This window comes from Micromesistius poutassou (assembly GCF_964030765.1).
Source record: "Micromesistius poutassou genome assembly, chromosome: 1".
NCBI lineage: Eukaryota > Metazoa > Chordata > Actinopteri > Gadiformes > Gadidae > Micromesistius > Micromesistius poutassou.
Window position 1 is genome coordinate 26,963,395 of NC_140271.1, and position 19,646 is coordinate 26,983,040.

Here is a 19,646-nt window from a genome sequence, read left to right on the forward strand (position 1 = left end):
TCTTAGGGCTGGGCGATTAATCGATTTTTGATCGCGATTTGGATTTCAGAGTGAAACGATCACCAAACTAATATAATCGAGTTGAAGGTTTTTTTTTCTTTTGTTTTTTTAATAGAAATTCCACAACAGCTGGATTCATATCTGGACTTTATTTTCTATTTGACCATTTTGTGTATTTTTTTAAGGGTAAATTTCAAAGTTGTCATTTAAAAAAAAAAAATTTGGGAGAGAAATTATGAATAAATGCATCATGTTTTCAAACTCAAAAATAATCGTTTGAATAATCGAGATTTCAATATTGACCAAAATAATCGTGATTATGATTTTTTCCATAATCGAGCAGCCCTAGTGCCGCTGTCAACCACATCCGGTACATCCCATTTGGTTTAACGGTCAGGGTTCCTTGTTGGTAACGAGGTGGGCCGTGCTCAACCCCTGGAATTGTAGTCTCACTTGCCGTGATCATGTAGTGGTTAGTACTCGGTGTTCAAGGACACAGAAATTCCGGGTCACGGCAGCATTTTTGCCTTTCACTCCGTTAAGCGGTAAAAACAAATTAAATGTGACTCGGGAATTTCATGCAATCGTTCATTTTTGTTTTTTCGCATTAATATTTGGGGGTAGGTTTATCTTAGTCTAGGGCAAGTTGGACAACGTTTATAGAGTCTGACTACTGCGCTCAAGAACCTAGGTAGTCTTCATTCTTTCGCAAATTGATTTAAATGTGGGAAAAAAAGCAAATTCTTTCGTCTACAAAGGTAGCCCAGCACGAGAGGGTAAACGCCCATTGCTTGTGCTTGGAAAGCTGTTTGAAAATGTCAATGGCCCAGTTGTTTCCATTTCATTCATATGCAAGACATTCATCGTTAGGTGCGGCCTTAACCTCCGAGACAGAGTGTTAACTGAAACTTATGTTTTCAATCCCATATGGTCTAGCGGTCAGGATTCCTGGTTTTCACCCAGGCGGCCCGGGTTCAACTCCCAGTATGGGAATTTCATATGGGGTGATCGTACATTGATCTGTAATCTGGGTTGTGGACGTAGTAACCATAGTTTGAATCCATGTCACGGCATCAATTTGATGTCAACAACTTTGGCAGAGGAAATAAATAAGGCCCACCATAGAATTTGTAGCTGGTTTGTTTTTGGGCTTTTAGACGGTCAGGGTTCCTTGTTGGTAACGAGGTGGGCCGTGCTCAACCCCTGGAATCGTAGTCTCACTTGCCGTGATCATGTAGTGGTTAGTACTCGGTGTTCAAGGACACAGAAATTCCGGGTCACGGCAGCATTTTTGCCTTTCACTCCGTTAAGCGGTAAAAACAAATTAAATGTGACTCGGGAATTTCATGCAATCGTTCATTTTTGTTTTTTCGCATTAATATTTGGGGGTAGGTTTATCTTAGTCTAGGGCAAGTTGGACAACGTTTATAGAGTCTGACTACTGCTCTCAAGAAACTAGGAAGTCTTCTTTCCTTCTCAACTTGATTTAAATGTGGGAAAAACAGCAAATTTTTTCATCTAAAAAGGTAGCCCACCACGAGAGAGTTAACGCCCATTCCTTGTGCTTGGAAAGCTGTTTGAAAATGTCAATGGCCCAGTTGTTTCCATTTCATTCATATGCAAGACATTCATCGTTAGGTGCGGCCTTAACCTCCGAGACAGAGTGTTAACTGAAACTTGCATTTCCAATCCCATATGGTCTAGCGGTCAGGATTCCTGGTTTTCACCCAGGCGGCCCGGGTTCAACTCCCGGTATGGGAATTTCATATGGGGTGATCGTATATTGAACTTTACTCTGCGTTGTGGTCACTGGAACTCTCATTCGAATCTGGGTCACGGCATCTGTTTGATTTCAGCAGAGTAAATAAATAAGGCCCACCAAAGAATTTGTAGCAGGTTCGGCTTTGGGCTTTTAGATGAAGGGTGCATCTTAGGGCTGGGCGATTAATCGATTTTTGATCGCGATTTGGATTTCAGAGTGAAACGATCACCAAACTAATATAATCGAGTTGAAGGGTTTTTTTTGTTTTGTTTTTTTAATAGAAATTCCAGAACAGCTGGATTCATATCTGGACTTTATTTTCTATTTGACCATTTTGTGTATTTTTTTAAGGGTAAATATCAAAGTTGTCATTTAAAAAAACATTTTTTTGGAGAGAAATTATGAATAAATGCATCATGTTTTCAAACTCAAAAATAATCGTTTGAATAATCAGGATTTCAATATTGACCAAAATAATCGTGATTATGATTTTTTCCATAATCGAGCAGCCCTAGTGCCGCTGTCAAGCTGCTGAGAGTGTTAACTGAAACTTGCTTTTCTAATCCCATATGGTCTAGTGGTCAGGATTCCTGGTTTTCACCCAGGCGGCCCGGGTTCAACTCCCGGTATGGGAATTTCATATGGGGTGATCGTACATTGAACTTTACTCTGCGTTGTGGTCGCTGGAACTCTCATTCGAATCCGGGTCACGGCATCTGTTTGATTTCAGCAGAGTAAATAAATAAGGCCCACCAAAGAATTTGTAGCAGGTTCGGCTTTGGGCTTTTAGATGAAGGGTGCATCTTAGGGCTGGGCGATTAATCGATTTTTGATCGCGATTTGGATTTCAGAGTGAAACGATCACCAAACTAATATAATCGAGTTGAAGGGTTTTTTTTCTTTTGTTTTTTTAATAGAAATTCCACAACAGCTGGATTCATATCTGGACTTTATTTTCTATTTGACCATTTTGTGTATTTTTTTAAGGGTAAATATCAAAGTTGTCATTTAAAAAAACATTTTTTTGGAGAGAAATTATGAATAAATGCATCATGTTTTCAAACTCAAAAATAATCGTTTGAATAATCAGGATTTCAATATTGACCAAAATAATCGTGATTATGATTTTTTCCATAATCGAGCAGCCCTAGTGCCGCTGTCAAGCTGCTGAGAGTGTTAACTGAAACTTGCTTTTCTAATCCCATATGGTCTAGTGGTCAGGATTCCTGGTTTTCACCCAGGCGGCCCGGGTTCAACTCCCGGTATGGGAATTTCATATGGGGTGATCGTACATTGAACTTTACTCTGCGTTGTGGTCGCTGGAACTCTCATTCGAATCCGGGTCACGGCATCTGTTTGATTTCAGCAGAGTAAATAAATAAGGCCCACCAAAGAATTTGTAGCAGGTTCGGCTTTGGGATTTTAGATGAAGGGTGCATCTTAGGGCTGGGCGATTAATCGATTTTTGATCGCGATTTGGATTTCAGAGTGAAACGATCACCAAACTAATATAATCGAGTTGAAGGTTTTTTTTTCTTTTGTTTTTTTAATAGAAATTCCACAACAGCTGGATTCATATCTGGACTTTATTTTCTATTTGACCATTTTGTGTATTTTTTTAAGGGTAAATTTCAAAGTTGTCATTTAAAAAAAAAAAATTTGGGAGAGAAATTATGAATAAATGCATCATGTTTTCAAACTCAAAAATAATCGTTTGAATAATCGAGATTTCAATATTGACCAAAATAATCGTGATTATGATTTTTTCCATAATCGAGCAGCCCTAGTGCCGCTGTCAACCACATCCGGTACATCCCATTTGGTTTAACGGTCAGGGTTCCTTGTTGGTAACGAGGTGGGCCGTGCTCAACCCCTGGAATTGTAGTCTCACTTGCCGTGATCATGTAGTGGTTAGTACTCGGTGTTCAAGGACACAGAAATTCCGGGTCACGGCAGCATTTTTGCCTTTCACTCCGTTAAGCGGTAAAAACAAATTAAATGTGACTCGGGAATTTCATGCAATCGTTCATTTTTGTTTTTTCGCATTAATATTTGGGGGTAGGTTTATCTTAGTCTAGGGCAAGTTGGACAACGTTTATAGAGTCTGACTACTGCGCTCAAGAACCTAGGTAGTCTTCATTCTTTCGCAAATTGATTTAAATGTGGGAAAAAAAGCAAATTCTTTCGTCTACAAAGGTAGCCCAGCACGAGAGGGTAAACGCCCATTGCTTGTGCTTGGAAAGCTGTTTGAAAATGTCAATGGCCCAGTTGTTTCCATTTCATTCATATGCAAGACATTCATCGTTAGGTGCGGCCTTAACCTCCGAGACAGAGTGTTAACTGAAACTTATGTTTTCAATCCCATATGGTCTAGCGGTCAGGATTCCTGGTTTTCACCCAGGCGGCCCGGGTTCAACTCCCGGTATGGGAATTTCATATGGGGTGATCGTACATTGATCTGTAATCTGGGTTGTGGACGTAGTAACCATAGTTTGAATCCATGTCACGGCATCAATTTGATGTCAACAACTTTGGCAGAGGAAATAAATAAGGCCCACCATAGAATTTGTAGCTGGTTTGTTTTTGGGCTTTTAGACGGTCAGGGTTCCTTGTTGGTAACGAGGTGGGCCGTGCTCAACCCCTGGAATCGTAGTCTCACTTGCCGTGATCATGTAGTGGTTAGTACTAGGACACAGAAATTCCGGGTCACGGCAGCATTTTTGCCTTTCACTCCGTTAAGCGGTAAAAACAAATTAAATGTGACTCGGGAATTTCATGCAATCGTTCATTTTTGTTTTTTCGCATTAATATTTGGGGGTAGGTTTATCTTAGTCTAGGGCAAGTTGGACAACGTTTATAGAGTCTGACTACTGCGCTCAAGAACCTAGGTAGTCTTCTTTCTTTCTCAAATTGATTTAAATGTGGGAAAAACAGCAAATTCTTTCATCTAAAAAGGTAGCCCACCACGAGAGAGTAAACGCCCATTGCTTGTGCTTGGAAAGCTGTTTGAAAATGTCAATGGCCCAGTTGTTTCCATTTCATTCATATGCAAGACATTCATCGTTAGGTGCGGCCTTAACCTCCGAGACAGAGTGTTATAACTGAAACTTGAGTTTCCAATCCCATATGGTCTAGCGGTCAGGATTCCTGGTTTTCACCCAGGCGGCCCGGGTTCAACTCCCGGTATGGGAATTTCATATGTGGTGATCGTACATTGATCTGTAATCTGGGTTGTGGGCGTAGTAACCATAGTTTGAATCCATGTCACGGTATCTATTTGATGTCAACAACTTTGGCAGAGGAAATAAATAAGGCCCACCATAGAATTTGTAGCTGGTTTGTTTTTGGGCTTTTAGACGGTCAGGGTTCCTTGTTGGTAACGAGGTGGGCCGTGCTCAACCCCTGGAATCGTAGTCTCACTTGCCGTGATCATGTAGTGGTTAGTACTCGGTGTTCAAGGACACAGAAATTCCGGGTCACGGCAGCATTTTTGCCTTTCACTCCGTTAAGCGGTAAAAACAAATTAAATGTGACTCGGGAATTTCATGCAATCGTTCATTTTTGTTTTTTCGCATTAATATTTGGGGGTAGGTTTATCTTAGTCTAGGGCAAGTTGGACAACGTTTATAGAGTCTGACTACTGCTCTCAAGAAACTAGGAAGTCTTCTTTCCTTCTCAACTTGATTTAAATGTGGGAAAAACAGCAAATTTTTTCATCTAAAAAGGTAGCCCACCACGAGAGAGTAAACGCCCATTCCTTGTGCTTGGAAAGCTGTTTGAAAATGTCAATGGCCCAGTTGTTTCCATTTCATTCATATGCAAGACATTCATCGTTAGGTGCGGCCTTAACCTCCGAGACAGAGTGTTAACTGAAACTTGCATTTCCAATCCCATATGGTCTAGCGGTCAGGATTCCTGGTTTTCACCCAGGCGGCCCGGGTTCAACTCCCGGTATGGGAATTTCATATGGGGTGATCGTATATTGAACTTTACTCTGCGTTGTGGTCACTGGAACTCTCATTCGAATCTGGGTCACGGCATCTGTTTGATTTCAGCAGAGTAAATAAATAAGGCCCACCAAAGAATTTGTAGCAGGTTCGGCTTTGGGCTTTTAGATGAAGGGTGCATCTTAGGGCTGGGCGATTAATCGATTTTTGATCGCGATTTGGATTTCAGAGTGAAACGATCACCAAACTAATATAATCGAGTTGAAGGGTTTTTTTTGTTTTGTTTTTTTAATAGAAATTCCAGAACAGCTGGATTCATATCTGGACTTTATTTTCTATTTGACCATTTTGTGTATTTTTTTAAGGGTAAATATCAAAGTTGTCATTTAAAAAAACATTTTTTTGGAGAGAAATTATGAATAAATGCATCATGTTTTCAAACTCAAAAATAATCGTTTGAATAATCAGGATTTCAATATTGACCAAAATAATCGTGATTATGATTTTTTCCATAATCGAGCAGCCCTAGTGCCGCTGTCAAGCTGCTGAGAGTGTTAACTGAAACTTGCTTTTCTAATCCCATATGGTCTAGTGGTCAGGATTCCTGGTTTTCACCCAGGCGGCCCGGGTTCAACTCCCGGTATGGGAATTTCATATGGGGTGATCGTACATTGAACTTTACTCTGCGTTGTGGTCGCTGGAACTCTCATTCGAATCCGGGTCACGGCATCTGTTTGATTTCAGCAGAGTAAATAAATAAGGCCCACCAAAGAATTTGTAGCAGGTTCGGCTTTGGGCTTTTAGATGAAGGGTGCATCTTAGGGCTGGGCGATTAATCGATTTTTGATCGCGATTTGGATTTCAGAGTGAAACGATCACCAAACTAATATAATCGAGTTGAAGGGTTTTTTTTCTTTTGTTTTTTTAATAGAAATTCCACAACAGCTGGATTCATATCTGGACTTTATTTTCTATTTGACCATTTTGTGTATTTTTTTAAGGGTAAATATCAAAGTTGTCATTTAAAAAAACATTTTTTTGGAGAGAAATTATGAATAAATGCATCATGTTTTCAAACTCAAAAATAATCGTTTGAATAATCAGGATTTCAATATTGACCAAAATAATCGTGATTATGATTTTTTCCATAATCGAGCAGCCCTAGTGCCGCTGTCAAGCTGCTGAGAGTGTTAACTGAAACTTGCTTTTCTAATCCCATATGGTCTAGTGGTCAGGATTCCTGGTTTTCACCCAGGTGGCCCGGGTTCAACTCCCGGTATGGGAATTTCATATGGGGTGATCGTACATTGAACTTTACTCTGCGTTGTGGTCGCTGGAACTCTCATTCGAATCCGGGTCACGGCATCTGTTTGATTTCAGCAGAGTAAATAAATAAGGCCCACCAAAGAATTTGTAGCAGGTTCGGCTTTGGGATTTTAGATGAAGGGTGCATCTTAGGGCTGGGCGATTAATCGATTTTTGATCGCGATTTGGATTTCAGAGTGAAACGATCACCAAACTAATATAATCGAGTTGAAGGTTTTTTTTTCTTTTGTTTTTTTAATAGAAATTCCACAACAGCTGGATTCATATCTGGACTTTATTTTCTATTTGACCATTTTGTGTATTTTTTTAAGGGTAAATTTCAAAGTTGTCATTTAAAAAAAAAAAAAATTTGGAGAGAAATTATGAATAAATGCATCATGTTTTCAAACTCAAAAATAATCGTTTGAATAATCGAGATTTCAATATTGACCAAAATAATCGTGATTATGATTTTTTCCATAATCGAGCAGCCCTAGTGCCGCTGTCAAGCTGCTGTCAACCACATCCGGTACATCCCATTTGGTTTAACGGTCAGGGTTCCTTGTTGGTAACGAGGTGGGCCGTGCTCAACCCCTGGAATTGTAGTCTCACTTGCCGTGATCATGTAGTGGTTAGTACTCGGTGTTCAAGGACACAGAAATTCCGGGTCACGGCAGCATTTTTGCCTTTCACTCCGTTAAGCGGTAAAAACAAATTAAATGTGACTCGGGAATTTCATGCAATCGTTCATTTTTGTTTTTTCGCATTAATATTTGGGGGTAGGTTTATCTTAGTCTAGGGCAAGTTGGACAACGTTTATAGAGTCTGACTACTGCGCTCAAGAACCTAGGTAGTCTTCATTCTTTCGCAAATTGATTTAAATGTGGGAAAAAAAGCAAATTCTTTCGTCTACAAAGGTAGCCCAGCACGAGAGGGTAAACGCCCATTGCTTGTGCTTGGAAAGCTGTTTGAAAATGTCAATGGCCCAGTTGTTTCCATTTCATTCATATGCAAGACATTCATCGTTAGGTGCGGCCTTAACCTCCGAGACAGAGTGTTAACTGAAACTTATGTTTTCAATCCCATATGGTCTAGCGGTCAGGATTCCTGGTTTTCACCCAGGCGGCCCGGGTTCAACTCCCGGTATGGGAATTTCATATGGGGTGATCGTACATTGATCTGTAATCTGGGTTGTGGACGTAGTAACCATAGTTTGAATCCATGTCACGGCATCAATTTGATGTCAACAACTTTGGCAGAGGAAATAAATAAGGCCCACCATAGAATTTGTAGCTGGTTTGTTTTTGGGCTTTTAGACGGTCAGGGTTCCTTGTTGGTAACGAGGTGGGCCGTGCTCAACCCCTGGAATCGTAGTCTCACTTGCCGTGATCATGTAGTGGTTAGTACTAGGACACAGAAATTCCGGGTCACGGCAGCATTTTTGCCTTTCACTCCGTTAAGCGGTAAAAACAAATTAAATGTGACTCGGGAATTTCATGCAATCGTTCATTTTTGTTTTTTCGCATTAATATTTGGGGGTAGGTTTATCTTAGTCTAGGGCAAGTTGGACAACGTTTATAGAGTCTGACTACTGCGCTCAAGAACCTAGGTAGTCTTCTTTCTTTCTCAAATTGATTTAAATGTGGGAAAAACAGCAAATTCTTTCATCTAAAAAGGTAGCCCACCACGAGAGAGTAAACGCCCATTGCTTGTGCTTGGAAAGCTGTTTGAAAATGTCAATGGCCCAGTTGTTTCCATTTCATTCATATGCAAGACATTCATCGTTAGGTGCGGCCTTAACCTCCGAGACAGAGTGTTATAACTGAAACTTGAGTTTCCAATCCCATATGGTCTAGCGGTCAGGATTCCTGGTTTTCACCCAGGCGGCCCGGGTTCAACTCCCAGTATGGGAATTTCATATGTGGTGATCGTACATTGATCTGTAATCTGGGTTGTGGGCGTAGTAACCATAGTTTCAATCCATGTCACGGTATCTATTTGATGTCAACAACTTTGGCAGAGGAAATAAATAAGGCCCACCATAGAATTTGTAGCTGGTTTGTTTTTGGGCTTTTAGACGGTCAGGGTTCCTTGTTGGTAACGAGGTGGGCCGTGCTCAACCCCTGGAATCGTAGTCTCACTTGCCGTGATCATGTAGTGGTTAGTACTCGGTGTTCAAGGACACAGAAATTCCGGGTCACGGCAGCATTTTTGCCTTTCACTCCGTTAAGCGGTAAAAACAAATTAAATGTGACTCGGGAATTTCATGCAATCGTTCATTTTTGTTTTTTCGCATTAATATTTGGGGGTAGGTTTATCTTAGTCTAGGGCAAGTTGGACAACGTTTATAGAGTCTGACTACTGCTCTCAAGAAACTAGGAAGTCTTCTTTCCTTCTCAACTTGATTTAAATGTGGGAAAAACAGCAAATTTTTTCATCTAAAAAGGTAGCCCACCACGAGAGAGTAAACGCCCATTCCTTGTGCTTGGAAAGCTGTTTGAAAATGTCAATGGCCCAGTTGTTTCCATTTCATTCATATGCAAGACATTCATCGTTAGGTGCGGCCTTAACCTCCGAGACAGAGTGTTAACTGAAACTTGAATTTCCAATCCCATATGGTCTAGCGGTCAGGATTCCTGGTTTTCACCCAGGAGGCCCGGGTTCAACTCCCGGTATGGGAATTTCATATGGGGTGATCGTACATTGAACTTTACTCTACGTTGTGGTCGCTGGAACTCTCATTCGAATCTGGGTCACGGCATCTGTTTGATTTCAGCAGAGTAAATAAATAAGGCCCACCAAAGAATTTGTAGCAGGTTCGGCTTTGGGCTTTTAGATGAAGGGTGCATCTTAGGGCTGGGCGATTAATCGATTTTTGATCGCGATTTGGATTTCAGAGTGAAACGATCACCAAACTAATATAATCGAGTTGAAGGGTTTTTTTTGTTTTGTTTTTTTAATAGAAATTCCAGAACAGCTGGATTCATATCTGGACTTTATTTTCTATTTGACCATTTTGTGTATTTTTTTAAGGGTAAATATCAAAGTTGTCATTTAAAAAAACATTTTTTTGGAGAGAAATTATGAATAAATGCATCATGTTTTCAAACTCAAAAATAATCGTTTGAATAATCAGGATTTCAATATTGACCAAAATAATCGTGATTATGATTTTTTCCATAATCGAGCAGCCCTAGTGCCGCTGTCAAGCTGCTGAGAGTGTTAACTGAAACTTGCTTTTCTAATCCCATATGGTCTAGTGGTCAGGATTCCTGGTTTTCACCCAGGCGGCCCGGGTTCAACTCCCGGTATGGGAATTTCATATGGGGTGATCGTACATTGAACTTTACTCTGCGTTGTGGTCGCTGGAACTCTCATTCGAATCCGGGTCACGGCATCTGTTTGATTTCAGCAGAGTAAATAAATAAGGCCCACCAAAGAATTTGTAGCAGGTTCGGCTTTGGGCTTTTAGATGAAGGGTGCATCTTAGGGCTGGGCGATTAATCGATTTTTGATCGCGATTTGGATTTCAGAGTGAAACGATCACCAAACTAATATAATCGAGTTGAAGGGTTTTTTTTCTTTTGTTTTTTTAATAGAAATTCCACAACAGCTGGATTCATATCTGGACTTTATTTTCTATTTGACCATTTTGTGTATTTTTTTAAGGGTAAATATCAAAGTTGTCATTTAAAAAAACATTTTTTTGGAGAGAAATTATGAATAAATGCATCATGTTTTCAAACTCAAAAATAATCGTTTGAATAATCAGGATTTCAATATTGACCAAAATAATCGTGATTATGATTTTTTCCATAATCGAGCAGCCCTAGTGCCGCTGTCAAGCTGCTGAGAGTGTTAACTGAAACTTGCTTTTCTAATCCCATATGGTCTAGTGGTCAGGATTCCTGGTTTTCACCCAGGCGGCCCGGGTTCAACTCCCGGTATGGGAATTTCATATGGGGTGATCGTACATTGAACTTTACTCTGCGTTGTGGTCGCTGGAACTCTCATTCGAATCCGGGTCACGGCATCTGTTTGATTTCAGCAGAGTAAATAAATAAGGCCCACCAAAGAATTTGTAGCAGGTTCGGCTTTGGGATTTTAGATGAAGGGTGCATCTTAGGGCTGGGCGATTAATCGATTTTTGATCGCGATTTGGATTTCAGAGTGAAACGATCACCAAACTAATATAATCGAGTTGAAGGTTTTTTTTTCTTTTGTTTTTTTAATAGAAATTCCACAACAGCTGGATTCATATCTGGACTTTATTTTCTATTTGACCATTTTGTGTATTTTTTTAAGGGTAAATTTCAAAGTTGTCATTTAAAAAAAAAAAATTTGGGAGAGAAATTATGAATAAATGCATCATGTTTTCAAACTCAAAAATAATCGTTTGAATAATCGAGATTTCAATATTGACCAAAATAATCGTGATTATGATTTTTTCCATAATCGAGCAGCCCTAGTGCCGCTGTCAACCACATCCGGTACATCCCATTTGGTTTAACGGTCAGGGTTCCTTGTTGGTAACGAGGTGGGCCGTGCTCAACCCCTGGAATTGTAGTCTCACTTGCCGTGATCATGTAGTGGTTAGTACTCGGTGTTCAAGGACACAGAAATTCCGGGTCACGGCAGCATTTTTGCCTTTCACTCCGTTAAGCGGTAAAAACAAATTAAATGTGACTCGGGAATTTCATGCAATCGTTCATTTTTGTTTTTTCGCATTAATATTTGGGGGTAGGTTTATCTTAGTCTAGGGCAAGTTGGACAACGTTTATAGAGTCTGACTACTGCGCTCAAGAACCTAGGTAGTCTTCATTCTTTCGCAAATTGATTTAAATGTGGGAAAAAAAGCAAATTCTTTCGTCTACAAAGGTAGCCCAGCACGAGAGGGTAAACGCCCATTGCTTGTGCTTGGAAAGCTGTTTGAAAATGTCAATGGCCCAGTTGTTTCCATTTCATTCATATGCAAGACATTCATCGTTAGGTGCGGCCTTAACCTCCGAGACAGAGTGTTAACTGAAACTTATGTTTTCAATCCCATATGGTCTAGCGGTCAGGATTCCTGGTTTTCACCCAGGCGGCCCGGGTTCAACTCCCGGTATGGGAATTTCATATGGGGTGATCGTACATTGATCTGTAATCTGGGTTGTGGACGTAGTAACCATAGTTTGAATCCATGTCACCGCATCAATTTGATGTCAACAACTTTGGCAGAGGAAATAAATAAGGCCCACCATAGAATTTGTAGCTGGTTTGTTTTTGGGCTTTTAGACGGTCAGGGTTCCTTGTTGGTAACGAGGTGGGCCGTGCTCAACCCCTGGAATCGTAGTCTCACTTGCCGTGATCATGTAGTGGTTAGTACTAGGACACAGAAATTCCGGGTCACGGCAGCATTTTTGCCTTTCACTCCGTTAAGCGGTAAAAACAAATTAAATGTGACTCGGGAATTTCATGCAATCGTTCATTTTTGTTTTTTCGCATTAATATTTGGGGGTAGGTTTATCTTAGTCTAGGGCAAGTTGGACAACGTTTATAGAGTCTGACTACTGCGCTCAAGAACCTAGGTAGTCTTCTTTCTTTCTCAAATTGATTTAAATGTGGGAAAAACAGCAAATTCTTTCATCTAAAAAGGTAGCCCACCACGAGAGAGTAAACGCCCATTGCTTGTGCTTGGAAAGCTGTTTGAAAATGTCAATGGCCCAGTTGTTTCCATTTCATTCATATGCAAGACATTCATCGTTAGGTGCGGCCTTAACCTCCGAGACAGAGTGTTATAACTGAAACTTGAGTTTCCAATCCCATATGGTCTAGCGGTCAGGATTCCTGGTTTTCACCCAGGCGGCCCGGGTTCAACTCCCGGTATGGGAATTTCATATGTGGTGATCGTACATTGATCTGTAATCTGGGTTGTGGGCGTAGTAACCATAGTTTGAATCCATGTCACGGTATCTATTTGATGTCAACAACTTTGGCAGAGGAAATAAATAAGGCCCACCATAGAATTTGTAGCTGGTTTGTTTTTGGGCTTTTAGACGGTCAGGGTTCCTTGTTGGTAACGAGGTGGGCCGTGCTCAACCCCTGGAATCGTAGTCTCACTTGCCGTGATCATGTAGTGGTTAGTACTCGGTGTTCAAGGACACAGAAATTCCGGGTCACGGCAGCATTTTTGCCTTTCACTCCGTTAAGCGGTAAAAACAAATTAAATGTGACTCGGGAATTTCATGCAATCGTTCATTTTTGTTTTTTCGCATTAATATTTGGGGGTAGGTTTATCTTAGTCTAGGGCAAGTTGGACAACGTTTATAGAGTCTGACTACTGCTCTCAAGAAACTAGGAAGTCTTCTTTCCTTCTCAACTTGATTTAAATGTGGGAAAAACAGCAAATTTTTTCATCTAAAAAGGTAGCCCACCACGAGAGAGTAAACGCCCATTCCTTGTGCTTGGAAAGCTGTTTGAAAATGTCAATGGCCCAGTTGTTTCCATTTCATTCATATGCAAGACATTCATCGTTAGGTGCGGCCTTAACCTCCGAGACAGAGTGTTAACTGAAACTTGCATTTCCAATCCCATATGGTCTAGCGGTCAGGATTCCTGGTTTTCACCCAGGCGGCCCGGGTTCAACTCCCGGTATGGGAATTTCATATGGGGTGATCGTATATTGAACTTTACTCTGCGTTGTGGTCACTGGAACTCTCATTCGAATCTGGGTCACGGCATCTGTTTGATTTCAGCAGAGTAAATAAATAAGGCCCACCAAAGAATTTGTAGCAGGTTCGGCTTTGGGCTTTTAGATGAAGGGTGCATCTTAGGGCTGGGCGATTAATCGATTTTTGATCGCGATTTGGATTTCAGAGTGAAACGATCACCAAACTAATATAATCGAGTTGAAGGGTTTTTTTTGTTTTGTTTTTTTAATAGAAATTCCAGAACAGCTGGATTCATATCTGGACTTTATTTTCTATTTGACCATTTTGTGTATTTTTTTAAGGGTAAATATCAAAGTTGTCATTTAAAAAAACATTTTTTTGGAGAGAAATTATGAATAAATGCATCATGTTTTCAAACTCAAAAATAATCGTTTGAATAATCAGGATTTCAATATTGACCAAAATAATCGTGATTATGATTTTTTCCATAATCGAGCAGCCCTAGTGCCGCTGTCAAGCTGCTGAGAGTGTTAACTGAAACTTGCTTTTCTAATCCCATATGGTCTAGTGGTCAGGATTCCTGGTTTTCACCCAGGCGGCCCGGGTTCAACTCCCGGTATGGGAATTTCATATGGGGTGATCGTACATTGAACTTTTCTCTGCGTTGTGGTCGCTGGAACTCTCATTCGAATCCGGGTCACGGCATCTGTTTGATTTCAGCAGAGTAAATAAATAAGGCCCACCAAAGAATTTGTAGCAGGTTCGGCTTTGGGCTTTTAGATGAAGGGTGCATCTTAGGGCTGGGCGATTAATCGATTTTTGATCGCGATTTGGATTTCAGAGTGAAACGATCACCAAACTAATATAATCGAGTTGAAGGGTTTTTTTTCTTTTGTTTTTTTAATAGAAATTCCACAACAGCTGGATTCATATCTGGACTTTATTTTCTATTTGACCATTTTGTGTATTTTTTTAAGGGTAAATTTCAAAGTTGTCATTTAAAAAAAAAAAAAATTTGGAGAGAAATTATGAATAAATGCATCATGTTTTCAAACTCAAAAATAATCGTTTGAATAATCGAGATTTCAATATTGACCAAAATAATCGTGATTATGATTTTTTCCATAATCGAGCAGCCCTAGTGCCGCTGTCAAGCTGCTGTCAACCACATCCGGTACATCCCATTTGGTTTAACGGTCAGGGTTCCTTGTTGGTAACGAGGTGGGCCGTGCTCAACCCCTGGAATTGTAGTCTCACTTGCCGTGATCATGTAGTGGTTAGTACTCGGTGTTCAAGGACACAGAAATTCCGGGTCACGGCAGCATTTTTGCCTTTCACTCCGTTAAGCGGTAAAAACAAATTAAATGTGACTCGGGAATTTCATGCAATCGTTCATTTTTGTTTTTTCGCATTAATATTTGGGGGTAGGTTTATCTTAGTCTAGGGCAAGTTGGACAACGTTTATAGAGTCTGACTACTGCGCTCAAGAACCTAGGTAGTCTTCATTCTTTCGCAAATTGATTTAAATGTGGGAAAAAAAGCAAATTCTTTCGTCTACAAAGGTAGCCCAGCACGAGAGGGTAAACGCCCATTGCTTGTGCTTGGAAAGCTGTTTGAAAATGTCAATGGCCCAGTTGTTTCCATTTCATTCATATGCAAGACATTCATCGTTAGGTGCGGCCTTAACCTCCGAGACAGAGTGTTAACTGAAACTTATGTTTTCAATCCCATATGGTCTAGCGGTCAGGATTCCTGGTTTTCACCCAGGCGGCCCGGGTTCAACTCCCGGTATGGGAATTTCATATGGGGTGATCGTACATTGATCTGTAATCTGGGTTGTGGACGTAGTAACCATAGTTTGAATCCATGTCACGGCATCAATTTGATGTCAACAACTTTGGCAGAGGAAATAAATAAGGCCCACCATAGAATTTGTAGCTGGTTTGTTTTTGGGCTTTTAGACGGTCAGGGTTCCTTGTTGGTAACGAGGTGGGCCGTGCTCAACCCCTGGAATCGTAGTCTCACTTGCCGTGATCATGTAGTGGTTAGTACTAGGACACAGAAATTCCGGGTCACGGCAGCATTTTTGCCTTTCACTCCGTTAAGCGGTAAAAACAAATTAAATGTGACTCGGGAATTTCATGCAATCGTTCATTTTTGTTTTTTCGCATTAATATTTGGGGGTAGGTTTATCTTAGTCTAGGGCAAGTTGGACAACGTTTATAGAGTCTGACTACTGCGCTCAAGAACCTAGGTAGTCTTCTTTCTTTCTCAAATTGATTTAAATGTGGGAAAAACAGCAAATTCTTTCATCTAAAAAGGTAGCCCACCACGAGAGAGTAAACGCCCATTGCTTGTGCTTGGAAAGCTGTTTGAAAATGTCAATGGCCCAGTTGTTTCCATTTCATTCATATGCAAGACATTCATCGTTAGGTGCGGCCTTAACCTCCGAGACAGAGTGTTATAACTGAAACTTGAGTTTCCAATCCCATATGGTCTAGCGGTCAGGATTCCTGGTTTTCACCCAGGCGGCCCGGGTTCAACTCCCAGTATGGGAATTTCATATGTGGTGATCGTACATTGATCTGTAATCTGGGTTGTGGGCGTAGTAACCATAGTTTCAATCCATGTCACGGTATCTATTTGATGTCAACAACTTTGGCAGAGGAAATAAATAAGGCCCACCATAGAATTTGTAGCTGGTTTGTTTTTGGGCTTTTAGACGGTCAGGGTTCCTTGTTGGTAACGAGGTGGGCCGTGCTCAACCCCTGGAATCGTAGTCTCACTTGCCGTGATCATGTAGTGGTTAGTACTCGGTGTTCAAGGACACAGAAATTCCGGGTCACGGCAGCATTTTTGCCTTTCACTCCGTTAAGCGGTAAAAACAAATTAAATGTGACTCGGGAATTTCATGCAATCGTTCATTTTTGTTTTTTCGCATTAATATTTGGGGGTAGGTTTATCTTAGTCTAGGGCAAGTTGGACAACGTTTATAGAGTCTGACTACTGCTCTCAAGAAACTAGGAAGTCTTCTTTCCTTCTCAACTTGATTTAAATGTGGGAAAAACAGCAAATTTTTTCATCTAAAAAGGTAGCCCACCACGAGAGAGTAAACGCCCATTCCTTGTGCTTGGAAAGCTGTTTGAAAATGTCAATGGCCCAGTTGTTTCCATTTCATTCATATGCAAGACATTCATCGTTAGGTGCGGCCTTAACCTCCGAGACAGAGTGTTAACTGAAACTTGAATTTCCAATCCCATATGGTCTAGCGGTCAGGATTCCTGGTTTTCACCCAGGAGGCCCGGGTTCAACTCCCGGTATGGGAATTTCATATGGGGTGATCGTACATTGAACTTTACTCTACGTTGTGGTCGCTGGAACTCTCATTCGAATCTGGGTCACGGCATCTGTTTGATTTCAGCAGAGTAAATAAATAAGGCCCACCAAAGAATTTGTAGCAGGTTCGGCTTTGGGCTTTTAGATGAAGGGTGCATCTTAGGGCTGGGCGATTAATCGATTTTTGATCGCGATTTGGATTTCAGAGTGAAACGATCACCAAACTAATATAATCGAGTTGAAGGGTTTTTTTTGTTTTGTTTTTTTAATAGAAATTCCAGAACAGCTGGATTCATATCTGGACTTTATTTTCTATTTGACCATTTTGTGTATTTTTTTAAGGGTAAATATCAAAGTTGTCATTTAAAAAAACATTTTTTTGGAGAGAAATTATGAATAAATGCATCATGTTTTCAAACTCAAAAATAATCGTTTGAATAATCAGGATTTCAATATTGACCAAAATAATCGTGATTATGATTTTTTCCATAATCGAGCAGCCCTAGTGCCGCTGTCAAGCTGCTGAGAGTGTTAACTGAAACTTGCTTTTCTAATCCCATATGGTCTAGTGGTCAGGATTCCTGGTTTTCACCCAGGCGGCCCGGGTTCAACTCCCGGTATGGGAATTTCATATGGGGTGATCGTACATTGAACTTTACTCTGCGTTGTGGTCGCTGGAACTCTCATTCGAATCCGGGTCACGGCATCTGTTTGATTTCAGCAGAGTAAATAAATAAGGCCCACCAAAGAATTTGTAGCAGGTTCGGCTTTGGGCTTTTAGATGAAGGGTGCATCTTAGGGCTGGGCGATTAATCGATTTTTGATCGCGATTTGGATTTCAGAGTGAAACGATCACCAAACTAATATAATCGAGTTGAAGGGTTTTTTTTCTTTTGTTTTTTTAATAGAAATTCCACAACAGCTGGATTCATATCTGGACTTTATTTTCTATTTGACCATTTTGTGTATTTTTTTAAGGGTAAATATCAAAGTTGTCATTTAAAAAAACATTTTTTTGGAGAGAAATTATGAATAAATGCATCATGTTTTCAAACTCAAAAATAATCGTTTGAATAATCAGGATTTCAATATTGACCAAAATAATCGTGATTATGATTTTTTCCATAATCGAGCAGCCCTAGTGCCGCTGTCAAGCTGCTGAGAGTGTTAACTGAAACTTGCTTTTCTAATCCCATATGGTCTAGTGGTCAGGATTCCTGGTTTTCACCCAGGCGGCCCGGGTTCAACTCCCGGTATGGGAATTTCATATGGGGTGATCGTACATTGAACTTTACTCTGCGTTGTGGTCGCTGGAACTCTCATTCGAATCCGGGTCACGGCATCTGTTTGATTTCAGCAGAGTAAATAAATAAGGCCCACCAAAGAATTTGTAGCAGGTTCGGCTTTGGGATTTTAGATGAAGGGTGCATCTTAGGGCTGGGCGATTAATCGATTTTTGATCGCGATTTGGATTTCAGAGTGAAACGATCACCAAACTAATATAATCGAGTTGAAGGTTTTTTTTTCTTTTGTTTTTTTAATAGAAATTCCACAACAGCTGGATTCATATCTGGACTTTATTTTCTATTTGACCATTTTGTGTATTTTTTTAAGGGTAAATTTCAAAGTTGTCATTTAAAAAAAAAAAATTTGGGAGAGAAATTATGAATAAATGCATCATGTTTTCAAACTCAAAAATAATCGTTTGAATAATCGAGATTTCAATATTGACCAAAATAATCGTGATTATGATTTTTTCCATAATCGAGCAGCCCTAGTGCCGCTGTCAACCACATCCGGTACATCCCATTTGGTTTAACGGTCAGGGTTCCTTGTTGGTAACGAGGTGGGCCGTGCTCAACCCCTGGAATTGTAGTCTCACTTGCCGTGATCATGTAGTGGTTAGTACTCGGTGTTCAAGGACACAGAAATTCCGGGTCACGGCAGCATTTTTGCCTTTCACTCCGTTAAGCGGTAAAAACAAATTAAATGTGACTCGGGAATTTCATGCAATCGTTCATTTTTGTTTTTTCGCATTAATATTTGGGGGTAGGTTTATCTTAGTCTAGGGCAAGTTGGACAACGTTTATAGAGTCTGACTACTGCGCTCAAGAACCTAGGTAGTCTTCATTCTTTCGCAAATTGATTTAAATGTGGGAAAAAAAGCAAATTCTTTCGTCTACAAAGGTAGCCCAGCACGAGAGGGTAAACGCCCATTGCTTGTGCTTGGAAAGCTGTTTGAAAATGTCAATGGCCCAGTTGTTTCCATTTCATTCATATGCAAGACATTCATCGTTAGGTGCGGCCTTAACCTCCGAGACAGAGTGTTAACTGAAACTTATGTTTTCAATCCCATATGGTCTAGCGGTCAGGATTCCTGGTTTTCACCCAGGCGGCCCGGGTTCAACTCCCGGTATGGGAATTTCATATGGGGTGATCGTACATTGATCTGTAATCTGGGTTGTGGACGTAGTAACCATAGTTTGAATCCATGTCACCGCATCAATTTGATGTCAACAACTTTGGCAGAGGAAATAAATAAGGCCCACCATAGAATTTGTAGCTGGTTTGTTTTTGGGCTTTTAGACGGTCAGGGTTCCTTGTTGGTAACGAGGTGGGCCGTGCTCAACCCCTGGAATCGTA

At 40.5% G+C, this 19,646-nt stretch overlaps 24 non-coding genes across 24 annotated transcripts; all 24 read left to right on the plus strand.

The window, feature by feature from the left end:
• The first annotated feature begins 921 nt into the window (after window positions 1-921).
• Window positions 922-993, plus strand: AC3HAE_007840 (transfer RNA glutamic acid (anticodon UUC)). The gene has a single exon. It is a non-coding gene; the product is annotated as a tRNA-Glu (tRNA).
• A 696-nt stretch (window positions 994-1,689) lies between these two features.
• Window positions 1,690-1,761, plus strand: AC3HAE_007841 (transfer RNA glutamic acid (anticodon UUC)). The gene has a single exon. It is a non-coding gene; the product is annotated as a tRNA-Glu (tRNA).
• A 564-nt stretch (window positions 1,762-2,325) lies between these two features.
• Window positions 2,326-2,397, plus strand: AC3HAE_007842 (transfer RNA glutamic acid (anticodon UUC)). The gene has a single exon. It is a non-coding gene; the product is annotated as a tRNA-Glu (tRNA).
• Window positions 2,398-2,961: 564 nt separating this feature from the next.
• AC3HAE_007843 (transfer RNA glutamic acid (anticodon UUC)) lies at window positions 2,962-3,033 on the plus strand. The gene has a single exon. It is a non-coding gene; the product is annotated as a tRNA-Glu (tRNA).
• Window positions 3,034-4,121: 1,088 nt separating this feature from the next.
• AC3HAE_007844 (transfer RNA glutamic acid (anticodon UUC)) lies at window positions 4,122-4,193 on the plus strand. The gene has a single exon. It is a non-coding gene; the product is annotated as a tRNA-Glu (tRNA).
• Window positions 4,194-4,882: 689 nt separating this feature from the next.
• On the plus strand, window positions 4,883-4,954 carry AC3HAE_007846 (transfer RNA glutamic acid (anticodon UUC)). Its single transcript has one exon. It is a non-coding gene; the product is annotated as a tRNA-Glu (tRNA).
• Window positions 4,955-5,650: 696 nt separating this feature from the next.
• AC3HAE_007847 (transfer RNA glutamic acid (anticodon UUC)) lies at window positions 5,651-5,722 on the plus strand. Its single transcript has one exon. It is a non-coding gene; the product is annotated as a tRNA-Glu (tRNA).
• A 564-nt stretch (window positions 5,723-6,286) lies between these two features.
• AC3HAE_007848 (transfer RNA glutamic acid (anticodon UUC)) lies at window positions 6,287-6,358 on the plus strand. The gene has a single exon. It is a non-coding gene; the product is annotated as a tRNA-Glu (tRNA).
• A 564-nt stretch (window positions 6,359-6,922) lies between these two features.
• Window positions 6,923-6,994, plus strand: AC3HAE_007849 (transfer RNA glutamic acid (anticodon UUC)). Its single transcript has one exon. It is a non-coding gene; the product is annotated as a tRNA-Glu (tRNA).
• Window positions 6,995-8,094: 1,100 nt separating this feature from the next.
• On the plus strand, window positions 8,095-8,166 carry AC3HAE_007851 (transfer RNA glutamic acid (anticodon UUC)). Its single transcript has one exon. It is a non-coding gene; the product is annotated as a tRNA-Glu (tRNA).
• Window positions 8,167-8,855: 689 nt separating this feature from the next.
• On the plus strand, window positions 8,856-8,927 carry AC3HAE_007852 (transfer RNA glutamic acid (anticodon UUC)). The gene has a single exon. It is a non-coding gene; the product is annotated as a tRNA-Glu (tRNA).
• A 696-nt stretch (window positions 8,928-9,623) lies between these two features.
• AC3HAE_007853 (transfer RNA glutamic acid (anticodon UUC)) lies at window positions 9,624-9,695 on the plus strand. The gene has a single exon. It is a non-coding gene; the product is annotated as a tRNA-Glu (tRNA).
• A 564-nt stretch (window positions 9,696-10,259) lies between these two features.
• Window positions 10,260-10,331, plus strand: AC3HAE_007854 (transfer RNA glutamic acid (anticodon UUC)). The gene has a single exon. It is a non-coding gene; the product is annotated as a tRNA-Glu (tRNA).
• Window positions 10,332-10,895: 564 nt separating this feature from the next.
• Window positions 10,896-10,967, plus strand: AC3HAE_007855 (transfer RNA glutamic acid (anticodon UUC)). Its single transcript has one exon. It is a non-coding gene; the product is annotated as a tRNA-Glu (tRNA).
• A 1,088-nt stretch (window positions 10,968-12,055) lies between these two features.
• Window positions 12,056-12,127, plus strand: AC3HAE_007857 (transfer RNA glutamic acid (anticodon UUC)). Its single transcript has one exon. It is a non-coding gene; the product is annotated as a tRNA-Glu (tRNA).
• A 689-nt stretch (window positions 12,128-12,816) lies between these two features.
• AC3HAE_007858 (transfer RNA glutamic acid (anticodon UUC)) lies at window positions 12,817-12,888 on the plus strand. Its single transcript has one exon. It is a non-coding gene; the product is annotated as a tRNA-Glu (tRNA).
• A 696-nt stretch (window positions 12,889-13,584) lies between these two features.
• On the plus strand, window positions 13,585-13,656 carry AC3HAE_007859 (transfer RNA glutamic acid (anticodon UUC)). Its single transcript has one exon. It is a non-coding gene; the product is annotated as a tRNA-Glu (tRNA).
• A 564-nt stretch (window positions 13,657-14,220) lies between these two features.
• On the plus strand, window positions 14,221-14,292 carry AC3HAE_007860 (transfer RNA glutamic acid (anticodon UUC)). The gene has a single exon. It is a non-coding gene; the product is annotated as a tRNA-Glu (tRNA).
• Window positions 14,293-15,392: 1,100 nt separating this feature from the next.
• Window positions 15,393-15,464, plus strand: AC3HAE_007861 (transfer RNA glutamic acid (anticodon UUC)). Its single transcript has one exon. It is a non-coding gene; the product is annotated as a tRNA-Glu (tRNA).
• A 689-nt stretch (window positions 15,465-16,153) lies between these two features.
• Window positions 16,154-16,225, plus strand: AC3HAE_007863 (transfer RNA glutamic acid (anticodon UUC)). The gene has a single exon. It is a non-coding gene; the product is annotated as a tRNA-Glu (tRNA).
• Window positions 16,226-16,921: 696 nt separating this feature from the next.
• On the plus strand, window positions 16,922-16,993 carry AC3HAE_007864 (transfer RNA glutamic acid (anticodon UUC)). The gene has a single exon. It is a non-coding gene; the product is annotated as a tRNA-Glu (tRNA).
• A 564-nt stretch (window positions 16,994-17,557) lies between these two features.
• On the plus strand, window positions 17,558-17,629 carry AC3HAE_007865 (transfer RNA glutamic acid (anticodon UUC)). Its single transcript has one exon. It is a non-coding gene; the product is annotated as a tRNA-Glu (tRNA).
• A 564-nt stretch (window positions 17,630-18,193) lies between these two features.
• AC3HAE_007866 (transfer RNA glutamic acid (anticodon UUC)) lies at window positions 18,194-18,265 on the plus strand. Its single transcript has one exon. It is a non-coding gene; the product is annotated as a tRNA-Glu (tRNA).
• A 1,088-nt stretch (window positions 18,266-19,353) lies between these two features.
• AC3HAE_007868 (transfer RNA glutamic acid (anticodon UUC)) lies at window positions 19,354-19,425 on the plus strand. Its single transcript has one exon. It is a non-coding gene; the product is annotated as a tRNA-Glu (tRNA).
• Window positions 19,426-19,646: the final 221 nt, after the last annotated feature.